Here is a 15531-nt window from a genome sequence, read left to right as displayed (position 1 = left end):
TCTAGCCAAGACTGGAATATCTGGTCAAGAGGAGAAGGTCAACACCTGCACCACACCACATGGAACGCATAGCCCCCCAGAACACCCACCATCACAGCCCTCACATAAAAACACAAACCACACATCCACCTTCATGGAGGCTCTCAATAGAAATCTACGCAAACAGCAGACACCTCCAAGGCAGAAACGCACTCAACCGCCACAACACAGCACAAACCCCAAGACACACAGCTGACCTACACAGTGTTCCCCTCAACCTAAGCCCCTAAGGCAAAACAGCTTCCCCAATACAATAATCAAAGGTGACTCAATAGTGAGGCACACTGATGTCCCACTCACTAGGATGGATAAAGAGAAGGTAACAGTCAGCTCTCTATCAGGTGCCACAATCCGACACATAACACACACAATCAGGTCACTCCACAACAAGTACAAGTATGACTCTGTCATTGCCATGTGGGCGTGAATGACCTGAGATGCACCTCCCTGGACTACATGAAAAGAAACATGATGGAGCACTCAGATTATGTGGCCCAGGCAGGTATGACCATAGCCCTGAGCAGCATCCTACCATCACCCAAAATGATACCGCAGTACAAACATAAAATGATTGACTTCAACAATTGGCTAAATTTCTGGCATCATTCTAAGGGGATCTAGTATTTGCCTGCTTGGGATGACATGATTGACAGATCTCGATGCTTTGCCAGAGATTGCCTGCATCTGTCACCCCTGGGTTTCTGGGTACTGGCTAAGGCTCTTGCCACTCCTATTATGCGTTTTTTAGGCGGTGTTCCAAAGACCAAATTACCGCCATAACAGTTACAAATAAATGCAATCTGAGGGTCATGCTGCTCAATGCTAGAAGTCTAAATCTCAAGATGCACTCACTCAAAGCACTCCTCAAAATGGAGAAAATCGACATTTGTGCTGTAATAGAGACCTGGTTTAAAGCAGCAGAAAGCAACCCTGCATTACCAGGCTATAACTCATTCCATACCTTTCTGCCCCAGAACATGGACCAAAGCTCCAAAGGTGGTGGTGTCGCTATGTTCATAAAGGATATGCACACCTCCAGACTAGTAGCCCAGCATAAAGCATCTGAGATACTCCAGGTACAACTAACATTGGGTAAGATGGTGATTCAGGTTGTAGCCTGCTATAGGTCCCCAACCATGTCCCAAGACTCTCACTCCACATTCCTAAGCACCCTGGAAACTATTAAGATTCAACCCAACAGTCTCATACTAGGTGACTTCAACTACCACTCCATCAACTGGGAAAACTGCTCATGCACCAAAATGCACTGGCCCAATGCTTCCTGGAATTCATCAATTCCAATGCCCTGGACCAGCTCATTCTTACCCCCACTAGAGGAAGCAATATCCTTGACCTGGTTATTACTAAGATGGCAACCGTTGCTCTACACCAATAGTCAACTCCTCCCTGGTTAGATCTGACCACAAACTAATCACCATGGAAATCCACATCTCACCCACACCCCCTGCAAATGTATCCATTATGAAAAACTTCTCCAAAATTGACTTTGGACTCCTAAAAACAGAGGTGGTTAACTTCACAGCACCCATGCCAATGGAAAATAGTTGCATGACTGCCAAATCATACACCAATGCAATGTACAAACAGGTACATAAATGCATGGAACTAGCCATACCCAACAGAATCAAGACCCTCTCCTCCAAAAAAGAAAGCCAATCTGGTGGTTCCCTGCCATTAATAAACTCTACAACAGAAGGAAGAAACTGTTGCAAAAAAGGTGAAGTCCCAAGAGTGGATAAATTCCCTTATTAGCCTCAACAAAAAGTTGAGATCCCTCATCAAATCCTCCAAAGTCAGCTATGAAGGCAGAATTGTGACAGACACTAAAAACAACCACAAAGCCTTCTATAGTAATATCAAGAATCTCCATGGCAATACCTAGATTTGCTCTGAGTTACTGCAAAATGGTACATCCTATACTGAGCCAACATATATTGCTAACATACTGGCCAACAGATTCAGTGCTAACTTTACTCTCCCCCACCAAAGGACCAATCACAATATCAGTAGATTGCCAGGCACCCAGTATTACTGTTGCACAGGTTAAAACAGTGCTGTCCAAAGCCAAGAATGCAGCTTCTATGGGACCTGACAATAGCTCTATCTGTGTTCTACATGAATTACAAAGTGAACTAGCACCACATCTGTGTGCCCTGTTCACTCACAGCCTCACCTCAGGGTTTGTCCCTTCTGAATGGTGCACTGCTATAGTCATCCTTCTCCATAAAGGAGGACCAACTACAGACCCTGGAAATTATCACCCCATTAACTTGACGAGTCTGATATGTAAGGCTATGGAGCGCATCATCATGGACCTCATTAACAAGGATATAGGGAATCTCCAAACTCTAGATCCCACACAATTTGGTTTTGTGAAAGTTAGCTCATGCCTGCTCAACCTGGTTGACTTTTTTGAGTCAGTCACCGGATCTGTGGATGAGGGTAAGGCAGTTCATACAGCCTACTTCAATCTGGCCAAGGCCTTTGATACCATTCCTCACTCAGGAATTATTGATAAACTCACCAAAGTAGGCATAAACCCCTATATCATTAGGTGGGTTGCAAATTGGCTCACAGATAGAACCCACAGTGTGAAAGTAGCAGACTCCAAGTCAGACTGCCAACCAGTCAAGAGTGGAGTCTCACAGGTATCGGTCCTAGGTCCTCTGCTGTTTGGCATCTACTTCTCAGAAGTCCAGGCCAACACGGAGGGACTCTGGCTGACCAAGTTCACAGACAACTACAAGCTGGGAGCCATTATTAACTCCCCAAGTGATGCAGACATCCTACAGAAAGGCCTCACTGAGACCAATGACTGGTATCAAAACCATGGTCTTAAGCTTAATGCCAAAAAATGCATCATGATCCCCTTTGGGAAAAACTCAGTTCCCACTAATTACCACATCAATGGGAGCCCACTGAACACTGAAGGATCTGAAGACACAGGTTGACAGCAACCTCTCCTTCGGCCATCACATTGCCACTGTAGTCAGAAAGTCCTTCTATGTGGCACATCTCATTACCAAGGGTTTTGAGTCCAGGAAGAAAGAGGTCATCATTTCTCTCTACTCTTCCCTCATTAGACCAATTGTAGAGTATAATGCCTCATTTGGCATGTACCTCGCCAGACAGCTGCAACAGCTGGGGAAGCCACAAAAGTACCTCATGAAGAGGATCCTTGGCCTTAAACACATGTCCTACTTGGACAGACTAAAAAAACTCCAGCTATTCTCTGTCTCATATCTTCTACTAACAGGGGATCCCTGCTTAACTTACAAAGCCATGCCTGACGCAGCTCTGTTAGAAATGCTACATCTAAAGAAATCCCAATCCCTCCACACCACATGCTCCAGAGATCTCGACCTCATTACCGCAATCTACAGAACATGCTGGAGGGACAGCTTCATAACACAGAGACTGCCCATGCTCTGGAATAGACTTCCCATACATGTCAAGCAGAGCACCTCACTGGCCCTCTTCAAGAGGAATCTTTATGAGTGGATGGGAAATAGAAAGTTCACCCCGGGGATCACTCCAGTGGCTCTACTTGATAGAGGCACTGGGAACTGATGTCAGGTGGCACAATGCCAGGGCACTTCTATGGGCTAGGCTTGTAAAGGCTCCAGGGCCATTAGCCTAGTACACACCTATGAACCTATGAACAGAGGGTAATTACATGACATATGAATGTCATTGATATGCTGACTTGAGATTACAGTTTGCAAGGACAGTACATACAGAATAGGATACTTGCACAGGTGCATTACATCTATATAATATGTTGAAAAATAAGAAGGGCTTAGAAGCCACAATCTACTTTTGCAAGAATCAAACTCATGCTGTCAATGTCAACAATGACCTTTGTATTAACTGTACACTCCACAGAAATAGGCCTAACACGTGTACAAGGAGGATCAGCCTAGAAAGGAATTTTGTACCTCAGTATTCTAATAGTTATGCATCCCATAAGTAGGAGAGTGTGGCGTTACAAATGTAGAAGCAGAGTGTGACATATGTTAGTACCCTTGTGTAAGGCAGTCCTGCCTGACACAGTTACTGTGTTGACAGATAAGAACAGATGCAAACCCCACACCATGATGCAATATATTCCCCAGAGATGTGTATTGTCAGCATCTGCTCCAGGAGGTAGCTATGGGTTTTATGACAAATAAATTAAATTAATGTGTAAATTAAGAAAGAATCCCTGAGAATAAATGCCATACCAGCATGTCAGACTGATGGCAAATTATTATGCTCATGTGCACACAAATGTGATCAGTCCTGTTGCAATGTTCCATGGTCAAAGACAGCTTCTCTGTATAAATGTACACTCATACCACCCCAGACCTGAAGCATACTTGTGTACACCACAGTACTCAATGCATGTGCCAAGGTAGCAGTCTCACTGTTACATTGGCAGAACAAACGTAAACATTCAGAAAATCCAAAATTGCATTTGCATATGTTTTTGTAGCATATCAAGGGATAACACTGACATGATATAATGGTTGTTATGTGATGTCAGTACATTCACACAAAATGAATCACTATGCTAGAACTGAACATCAAACCATACAGCACCTCCAAATAATAAGATGGCTATTAACCACATTCTTCACAGTGGAACTGTTATCACAGCTGTTGAACTCCACCTATGTGAAATCATTCAATCAGCTCTACTTTATTTGCCCCAAATTTTTATCTGCTAAAATTGATGGTGGAGACCTCTGTTACTCTATATGTACAAAGTATAATTGGGGGGATGTCTTAAATACACAAGTGCTTACAGTCACTCAGTGCTGGTCTGGAACACTTGCCTAAGCATTGAGATAATCTTCACTATAGTGGGATCAAAGAATGTACCATGATATAAGTGTATCTCCAATTGCGGTATATGTGGTTATGTGAAAGCTTTACATCATGTGTATGAATCAAGGAATACGTGTCCCTGTAATTACTTAGAAAGAATCATGCTGTATGTCAGATAACATTGCCTGATGCTAGGTATACCCAAACACACATGTAGCCCCCCTGCTGTTGTCACTGTGATGGTAGTACAATTATGTACAATGTGGATATAATCCCATACAAGCACACATGCCTTAGTTTGACAACAACATACATTGTATCGCCTCATGTCCTCAGTATTGTGGAAGTATTTCACTACAACTGTGATGGCATGACAACCTATTCAAATTACAGCATCTGTCTTGAATACAGCCTTTCCAAAGGAAATGTAGAATAAACGCTTGTAACAGCAAACAACATCTACACCTGAACATAGCACATGTGGGTGACAACACTGTTAACAACATATACAGTGACTGTAAGCAGTGTTGTTGGAATTTGAACTATACAGCTAACGTCACAGGCTAATGAAGATTTGCTGAAACACAAGGGCAACAATGGATGGCATCACCATTGTGTCCTACCTGAATGATTCTGATAAAAAGTGGATGCACAGCACAAGTTCGTATAGATACACCTCATATTTATATTTGAGTCTGCTCTGCACAGTAAGAGGAAGAAATGCACAAATCATAATGACAGTCATTCCTGTATTCAGACTCCCTACCTATGTACTGAAACAACCTACATACAAGTGTATTATATGCACACACCACAGAAGAAATCTAACTGCATGTGAGCTGCACTGCATCTTTGAAAGGATGACAAAAACTCTGTCATGTGACAGAGATGTGTGTGCAAAGATGACCTCTACAGCTATGGGAATTCTAAATGTTGTCGATACTAAGAGGTATAACGTACTCCTGCATCCATTTACATACACACACACATGCGCACACACACACACACACACACACACACACACACACACACACACACACACACACACACACACACACACACACACACACACACACACACACACAATCAGGAGAGTATCACTTCTGTATTTGAACTCCCTATCAGCTGACACACTCTACAGATAAGTTTATTATATGCGCACACCACAGGAGAGGTCTGACTATAGTGGTGTGAGAGTGCATTATTGAAATGATGACCTCATAAGTGTGTCTAAGACAGTATGTGTTTGTGGATAGAGTGAAAAGAGGATGTGGGATTGATCTGACCCTGTACATTTTTTTCATGAGTGGGGGTGAAATGAGCACACCTGTTGAATTAATCTGACACTGATGCAATGGACCCAGCTTCACACACACACACACACACACACACACACACACACACACACACACACACACACACACACACACACTGATATGCTGTGAGATTAGAACCCCCTACCTATCTAGTTATACAGTCTAGAAGACACAGTATTTAGTGCAAGTGCCATCACTGAAGTCTGACTTTGATAGTGAGAGAGTACACTTTATAGAGGATGACATCAGCATTATGTTGCAGAAAATGTGATGTTGGGAGAAGGGTCTGAAACTGATGTTGACTCACCCTGGAGTGTAAAATTAACTCCAGGTTACTACTGTATTGTGGACAGCAATAGTTAAGGGCATATCTACACAACTCCATACACACAGAAGTGGACTGCTGTGAGATTAGAACTCCTTACCTAGCTAGCTATGCCATCTAGAGGACATACTACTTAACAAAAGCACCAGCACACCAGTCTGACTTTCACAATGTGAGAGTGCACTTTTTACAGAATGACATGAGTGCGGTTTTGCAGAGAACATGATGTTGCAAGAAGGGTCTGAAACTGATGTGGACTCATCCTGCAGTGTAAAATTATCTTCAGGCTATTACCGTATCATGGACAGTAGTAATTAAGGTCATATCTGCACAAGTCCACACACACACACACACACACACACACACACACACACACACACACACACACACACACACACACACACACATGCACACACACATGCACACGCACACACCCAAGTTGATTGATGTGATATTAGAACCTCCCACCTATCTTGTTATGCAATCTAGAGGACACAATACTTAATGCAAGTGCCACCGCAGAAGTCTAACTTTTATAGTGTGAGAGTGCACCTTATGCAGGATGATGTCAATGGGGTGTTGCAGAGAAGATGATGTTAGGAAAAGGATCTGACATTGATGTGGACTCACCCTACAGTGTAAAATTAACTCCAGGCTGCTGCTGTTTTGTGTACAGCAATTGGTAAGGTAATCTCTGCACAACATCATACATACACATACATACGCTGACTGCTCTGAGATTAGAGCCCCCTACCTATATAGCTATATAACGTAGAGGACACAGTTCATAATATAAGCACCACTGTAGAAATCTGACTTTACAGTCTGACAGTGCAGTGTAGATAGGATTAGCATCTTATTCTGTGTCAGACAAGATATTGTGATGTTGAAAATGTTGTGTAAATTGGAATTTGTTCATATGACAGAGTAAGGTCAATGTTTTGATCAGTAGTACATACATGCTGCTGACTTATGTCAGCTTTGCTGTCATTAATGTATACGGCAGAACTAGGAGTGACATGTATGTAGCTGTCTTGTGGATATGACACACACACACACACACACACACACACACACACACACACACACACACACACACACACACACACACACACTTGTGAAACACAGGATTGACATGAATCATACATGGATCATCAGGTTATGATGATGGTATGTAAACCTAAATGAATGGTACTGATATTAGCAATGGTATGTGCTCATGCTTAGCATGCGGACTGTCAATACCAAGCAATACTTAATGTTCCAATGCAGAAGGGATAAAAAGTATGATTTCTGCATGTCAAGGCTGTATGTGGTTGTATATTATTTGTAAGTGTCAGTGCTGTAGTGAAGATCCAACTGTCCAGAATGAAGTGGTCAATTAACCATACAGTTCATTACATTTCACATAAGTATATTACACAATTTGCATGCAATGAACTAATATCATCCAGTAGCAATATTTATTTTTGTTGCAAATCACTCCTGAAAGCGCATTGCTTAGAAACTTATTTACACTGTGTTGACAAAGTGTTAACATATGCACACGCAGATCTTGAAGTGTTGAACTGGACTGTGAAGTAACAATGTTTAGTGCTGTTTAGTGCTATTCAGTGGTGTTCCCAGGCAACCTTTGCACAAATACGAATCACAGGGGAAATGTTGTGATTCTGTTACGTTTACAACAGATCAGTTTTATCTTCACATGTTGCATAAATGTGCCCTACATGTTTTGTTGTACCCTTCAATGTTAGCTCCAAAGCTGAAATCAGAAATTAAGTATTGTGCTTGCCTTCCCAATTTGTGTGATGGTACGCTGTGAGCAAACAGAGTTCTCTGCTGAAGGAAACAGTGAAACACTACATTTGGTGTGCCTTCTAGAGTGCAAACAGGCTTAGCAGCAATGTTAGAATGTCAATACTCTGGACAATACTTGGAGAAAATCTACCTCTCAACCTAGCTTTCTCTGTGGCACAAAGTGTAAACTCTCTGAGCTAAATGAAAAACATAGATGAAGTAGAGTTCAACTCCAGTATGCAGATGTTTTTACAAAGAGTGTCAGAATGTGATTATTATATTAACTTTTTATCATAACTTTAAGAATACCTAGGAATGACTACTACAAATATGTTGACTGGCAAAATTATGTATGTAATAAGTACTGAAATAATCTTTTATTTCTACTACATATGAGACATGCTTCAAAGGGAATCACAAGTTAGCTGGGTTTGCAATGAAGTGTAAGGCAAACACTCACTGCATAATGTGATAACACATGAAATGCCGTTTAGCATGACATAGTACAGTTGCTCATTGGCAGATCTCACACAGCTCCTGAGCACTACAACTGATAAAACAGAAGGAGCTTAGATACATAGGCAACACATTCAAAGAAAAGGCACTTACAAAAACAGGCAGTATGAGTTTGACCTAATGCTGGATATGAACCATTGCCAAGATGAAAAACTAAGTTTATAGACTTAATCACTATCTCTAGAGCCCACCAAGGAAATCCTACTACACAAATCTCAAAATAACACCTTTGAAGGGACAGTGATACCCTATTTAGCCAATGGAATATGTAGCTTTTATTCTTCAGCAAAGTAATGGCAGACAGACAATGCCATAGCATTACATTTACATCCATCAGGCTAATAAATTGTCAACAGTACCAAGGGGTGAGAGAGAAATGGTGAAGACAGAGATAGATGTGAAAAGGTAGTCTTATGGGTCATTAATGTACATCTTTATGGCATGTCCTCAGTATTTATCAGTCATGCTCTGTATCAGTAAGTGATGGCTGTGGGGATGAAGAAGCTGTAGGACAGGCAAAAACTGATGATGGCATGGGTAGAATAAGGGTGGATTAATAATTCTTTCTTATGGGCACTGATGTGCTTGCAAATTCTTTTTTGCATCAGTATTAAAAATCTGGTCATGCGAGGTTGTTACTGGGTGAAAATTAAGATGTATGTCATTAAACATATCATAGAAGTATAACATCACAATATGAAATAATGTACCATATGTCTGGACTTGAACCCTTAATGCTATGACCAAAAAGCCAGCTTCAGAATAAGTGATTTATGTCAACACTCCACAGTGGAAGCTGCAATTTGTTACATCAAGTAGTCAAAGAACTCTTTGAGTAATTGTTGCAAAGTATTGTCTTTATTCTACTTTTACTCTGTATTCTGATAGTGCATGTTTAAGCACCTTTGCATGAGAATAATCAGACTACTGCAACTGATGGCAACAACTAACCAGATTTTGCCATAGACATGAACAACCATTCACGGTCACTCAGCATTGGTGTGCGATGTCGAACTCTGAGCAAAGACTTAAAGACAAAAGGTGAAGGCTTTCTTATGGCCCATTTCTGTCTCTGTGTGCTGTATATGATTCTATTTTTTGACAAGATTAAAGGTGTGAAAAGGGGGTTGATAGGAAAATGGTGAAATGGGGGAAGCAGAGGGGAGGACACATGGAAAAATAGAGGAATTTGCAGGAAGGTAGTGGGAGAGAACCATAGCTATCCAATTCTTTGCAACATAATTATAGACATGTAGCTAAAATTTGCTGATTGTGGACTGTCACCACACTAAGGGTAGGTGACAACAACAGAATAATCTTGTAGAGCTAATTGTACCAAATCAAGTGTTTCAAAAAGATGCATAGGTGAAGTGGAAAGTTATGTATGGGGCGTTATTTTTTTGTGGGACAGATGCTGATTTTTCACTTTTTTCTTTCAAAGAGAAAGGATTTTTTGTAGAAGGTACTTAGGAATGCACTGTAGTGCTTTGGTTAGTATTCTGTATTAATTATTTATTTATATACAATAATAAAATGAGTTAAATACAGAAATGTTGTACTTGTATACTGCCATATTTCTCACCCTTCCTTGCAGTAATATACTGAATGCACTCTAGTGCTTTAGTTACAATTCTGTATTAATTGCTTTTTTATATACAGTAATAATAAAAAGTTAAAGACAGAAATACTACTTACTACTTTATTCATGTTTACCAGTAGAGTCAGCCAATTTGATTGCACTTCTCTCCTGTTGCTGCTTATAGGAGATTTCTCTTTTAGCTATAAAGAGAAGCCATAAGACAATTCGTATTTACCTGTATTTCAATTTCCCTCTTAGCATTACTTCTAAGAGTATTATTTCTAAGCTATTCCATTCACTGTAGTATTTGCTTAGTATGTGTTTGTTAAAATATGCATTAGTATCTGAATTCTCATACTTGCTAATCTTCACTTTACTGTAGTTAAAACACAGATACACTCTTAGTGGAATTTTTTTATATATATATTTCGGTTTGCATGTAATAGTCCATTGTATTCAGCCAGAAGATACAGACATAGAGAACCTAGAGACATAGAGAACAACGCAGCAAGTCATTGAAGTTTGCATTTCCTTAGCTGTACAAAATAGTGTGCTTTGATAGTTTTCTTCCTTAAGTATTTTAAGCATATCAGGGGATGATTTAAAAATGTATGTAGAAGTAATACAGAGGTAATAGTAGTGGCCATTTCTCAGTAAATTATATGATTATGTGCTGGACATTCACTTGACACTACACCCCCCCCTCCCCCCCCCCAGATTCCCCTCTGACTATGGTGCATTGCCTGAATTCAGCTATCTTGTGCATGCAGATAAAATTGTGGAATAAATGGATTTCTTATACAGTTGCTATACTAATAAATATTCTTTGACCTATGCAAACTGTCTTTGTGTAATTTGACTACTACCTAAGTTGATTCAATAGTAAATGAAAATATGGAAATGCAAACATTTTTCGCTTTCTGTGTAAATACGTGAAAAAGTAGTTTTAATTGTACTCATGCAGACGTATATCTGTGATTTACAGACACACATACACACACACACACACACACACACATATATATATATATTTATATTTATATGCAGATTAGTATTATTTTACTCATACATATATTACATTTGTAGTTATACAGACAATTATGTTATCAAATAAACATTCCATATATTTGTATACAGATGCAGGTCTGTGTACACATGTATTTATGCTTTATTTTGCATTATAATAATATTAATAATACAGGTACATTTTTTTCAGGTGCTTGTATTTATTTTAGCAAATACCTTCAATTATGCAACTTTCTTATATTTATTTTTAAACCTATGTTTAATACGACCCAAAAAAAAATTAATTCTTACTATAGAACTCTGACCTTCTTGCCCATACCTGGTCAACCCACTCAGCCAGCCAGTCTGGCCTACACTTCCGTGGGTCATCATTTCTGTGATGGCACTGTTGACAAGAGTGGGTGATCCCTGTCATGCATGGCAAGTGCTCACCTGACTCCATCGAGATGTCTATTTTTTCAGTTTGGAACATTTTGTATATGCCTCAGTCATTACCAGATATGACTCACTGAGAAGGGAAATCATAATTTTGGTCTTCTTATCGGACCAGTTTGGAGCACAGCCTTATGCCTTCACAGGTGCTGTCTTTATTAGAAGTGCCAGAACCAAAATAAAGTATAAACAGGGCTGTGATTCAAAGATTTAGAAATACTCCTCTGGGGTGTGCCACCACTTTAACCAAATCAGTTAACCAGGCGGGGCATTAAAGCAGGAACTGTGATTACTGGCAAGTTTGGTTTAGCCAAAAATGACATGTTTTTTAAAGGAATACATTCAAATTTTCATTTATATGCTGCATAAAAAGCAATATGCAATCATCATATTTATTTTGTATTAATTATAATTGCTTCTATTGCTGTACATTGCCTTAGCTATCTTTTTTGAATTATTGCCCTTGAATGGTATTTATATCTGCATTGTAGCATCAATAAACTTTTTTTTTCTTTTTGGGGGTGTATAAATGCATATTCCTATGTATGTGATGACCAGCTTTTATTAAGTATTGAGTGATATGAGTAGAGAAAGTGTGCCAGATGATCATAGATTGGCAGAAATGACATGTCATAGTTGTGCAGACTAATACATAAGACTCAATTTTATCTTCTTTAAATATATTCATATTTGATCATATCAGAGGCTTTGTGTTTCTGTGGCATGCTGGGGAGAACTGAGGACTGATATGGACTCTGCCGCTATCTGCAGCTTGTCCATGTGAATGCAAGGCCACATTCATGAGCAGCTGACAGTGAGTTATTTGCTTAAGTGACACACACACTTTGGTATTACTATGATCCATAGAGATAAATGTAAAAGGGCCTAATTTGCATGTAAAACATGTAAGTGGGCCTGCATTTATGTGAAATAGTTCAACAGTGCTATATTGAGTTGCTATTACTCAACTCAACAAATTTCTTAGGAAACCGCTGACCTCTTAAAGTGAGGAAAAAAGTGATAAAAACATTAACATTTATAATGAAACACTTGAAAATATTGTAAAATGAGTGGCTTACCTTTAATAAATATTTACTTTACTGTTTTGATGGACATATTATCATGGCTTTAATGAATAGTGTAAAGCAAACATTTGCAAGTGGAAAAGTAAGCGGAAAATCATTACAGCAGCAGTGGGAAATGATTAGTGATCACTGATGAAATTATTTAGTTTATTGTCATGTAGTGATTGTGAATACGTGTGTTTTAATTGTGAAGTACTAAAGTAGTAAGAATGTGTTGAACACTGAACATACATGTGTCTTGACATGAAGAGTTCCTAGTATCACTGAAGAATGATGAATGACAGTATTACAAACTCATGAAAACAGTAGTGGCTAGAGGAAGAATGACATTGATTCCTTTATTGTTGTGAATGATGTTGACGACATTAGTATAGCACAACTTTACTTTGTTAGACTGAACGTTTGCATGTGTATATAATTATGGTTTTTTTTTGTTAACCTTTTTATAGGAGAATGGAAAGCATGGTCTACATGGTCATTGTAGAGTTGTTTGACTGACAATTACATCAACTTTTTTGTGTGTGTGTCTGGGCTTTCTTTTTCATGTGATATACAGTAATAATGCAAAAAACAAGGGCTCAAGGCAGAGATAGGACAACTTCAGCCATGAGGAAAACTGAATTCTCATGGCAGCCCATAGGACATACAGGAAATGTCTGGTAAAGGGGGCCCAAACAAGCTAAGAGGACAAAAGCCTGGAATTATGTTGTCTTGGACATTAATGCAGTGGGTAGCAAAAACTGCATATTAACACACTACAAAAAGAAAGCAAATTATATGGTAGGATGTGCAAGAAGCAAGGGCAGGCTGCATACAATAGCCTATATCAGTACTGGGGTGAGTACCAATAATTATCCCAGTAACACCAGATGAGGAATACCTCCTCGCCATTCATGGGGCTGACTATGACATAGACAATGATGGTAATGGAATAATCAGAGGTGGTGTGGACACTGGCTATTACCAATGTCTGCAGCAGCAACACTAATTTACTCAGGAAGGTTAGTTTAAAAACAGCAACATATATTTATATAGAGAACTGAATGCTGACAAGCAATAATTGCATTAAGCACATGACAATTAATTTTAATAGGCAAACCTTCTACATCTGCACAGCATGACAATGAAGTCAGTGTGCATGGTAAATGTCCCCATACCTCCTTATTAAGCATATGATAGATTATGAGATTTCCTTATTAGTGATGTTTTCAAATCATTTCTTTCAGGGTCAGCAGCAGAAACAGTTTCACTATACTAATAAATTTGGAGGATATCAGCGCAGAATAGCTGTTGCAGATGGTAATGAAAACATAGTTATATTTATGAGGCAGCCTGAGGAAAATGACACACAGTCCCTGAGTTTAATGCCAAGATCTCACACCCCACAACATGTTAGTAGCTCTGCAGGAAGTAGCAGTGCATCACAAAGTCAAGCATATGCTGACATTACACACACACATGTACAGGGAGAAAACCCATGCACTTCTACACCAGTGCCTCCAAAACCAGATGAACACTTTCAAGATAATGACAGATATTCAGAGGTAACAGTGTCCACAGTGACACCTTTACGAAGGAGACCCAGATGCAGGAATCTGTTACAGCCACCCCATGAAACACAGAAAGCATTGCTGCCCAGAAGCAAATATGTTATGCATTGTTAGACCTCAGAGCACTGCCCTAAATAGGCAACTAATTTGGCTAATCTGGTCAGACAAAGCCATCATTGAGGTTAGGATAGCCTCTATGGTGAAAAATTATCATAAGGCCTTCTTCAGCAATGTCAGAAACCTCAAGAACAGCACACAGCAATGTGCTGAACTGGTGTATAATGATGCCACATTCACTGAGCCTGATGATATAGCGAATCTATTAACAGATGAATTCAGTTCCAACTTTACCCCTATCTCAACAACCATACCCCAAGAAATACCCTCAAACATAACCTCTCCAACTATAAAGAGGGAGCATGAACTGACTGAGCTCGCTAAAACCAAGAGCACAGTCTCAATAGGCCCTGATAACATCCTGGGATGCTTCCTTAACAGTCATAAATGTGACTTATCAAGACCCCTGGATCCACTATTTAACTATAGTCTTAAAACAGGCTTTGTGCCACAAGAATGGAAGACTGCAATGGTCATCACCATTCATAAAGGAGGGCCTTCAAAGGATCCTGGAAACTACAGATCCATTAGTCTGATTAGTCTTATTTGCAAAGTCATGGAAAGAATTATCATGGAAATTTTCAACACAGGCATAGGAGACATCTAGACACATGATCCATCCCAGTTTGGCTTTGTCAAAGGGAGGTCATACTTACTGAACCTAGTGTATTTCTTTGAAAAGGTCACTAAGGCAATGGATAAAGGGAAAGTGGTGCATACTGCCTATCAAAGTCTGGCTAAAGTATTTGATACAATACCCCACTAGGGCATTGTCAATAAACTTAGGGAATTAGGTATAATCTCCTTTATAACACACTGGATATCTAGCTGGCTCACAGATAGAACCCAAGATGTTAGGATCAGTGAGGCCACCTCTACAAACAATGGAGTCCCTCAGGGCTCTGTGCAGAGCCTGTTC

This window comes from Protopterus annectens, chromosome 2.part1 (assembly GCF_019279795.1).
Source record: "Protopterus annectens isolate FY-2018-M chromosome 2.part1, PAN1.0, whole genome shotgun sequence".
NCBI lineage: Eukaryota > Metazoa > Chordata > Ceratodontiformes > Protopteridae > Protopterus > Protopterus annectens.
This window is presented reverse-complemented; position numbering follows the sequence as displayed.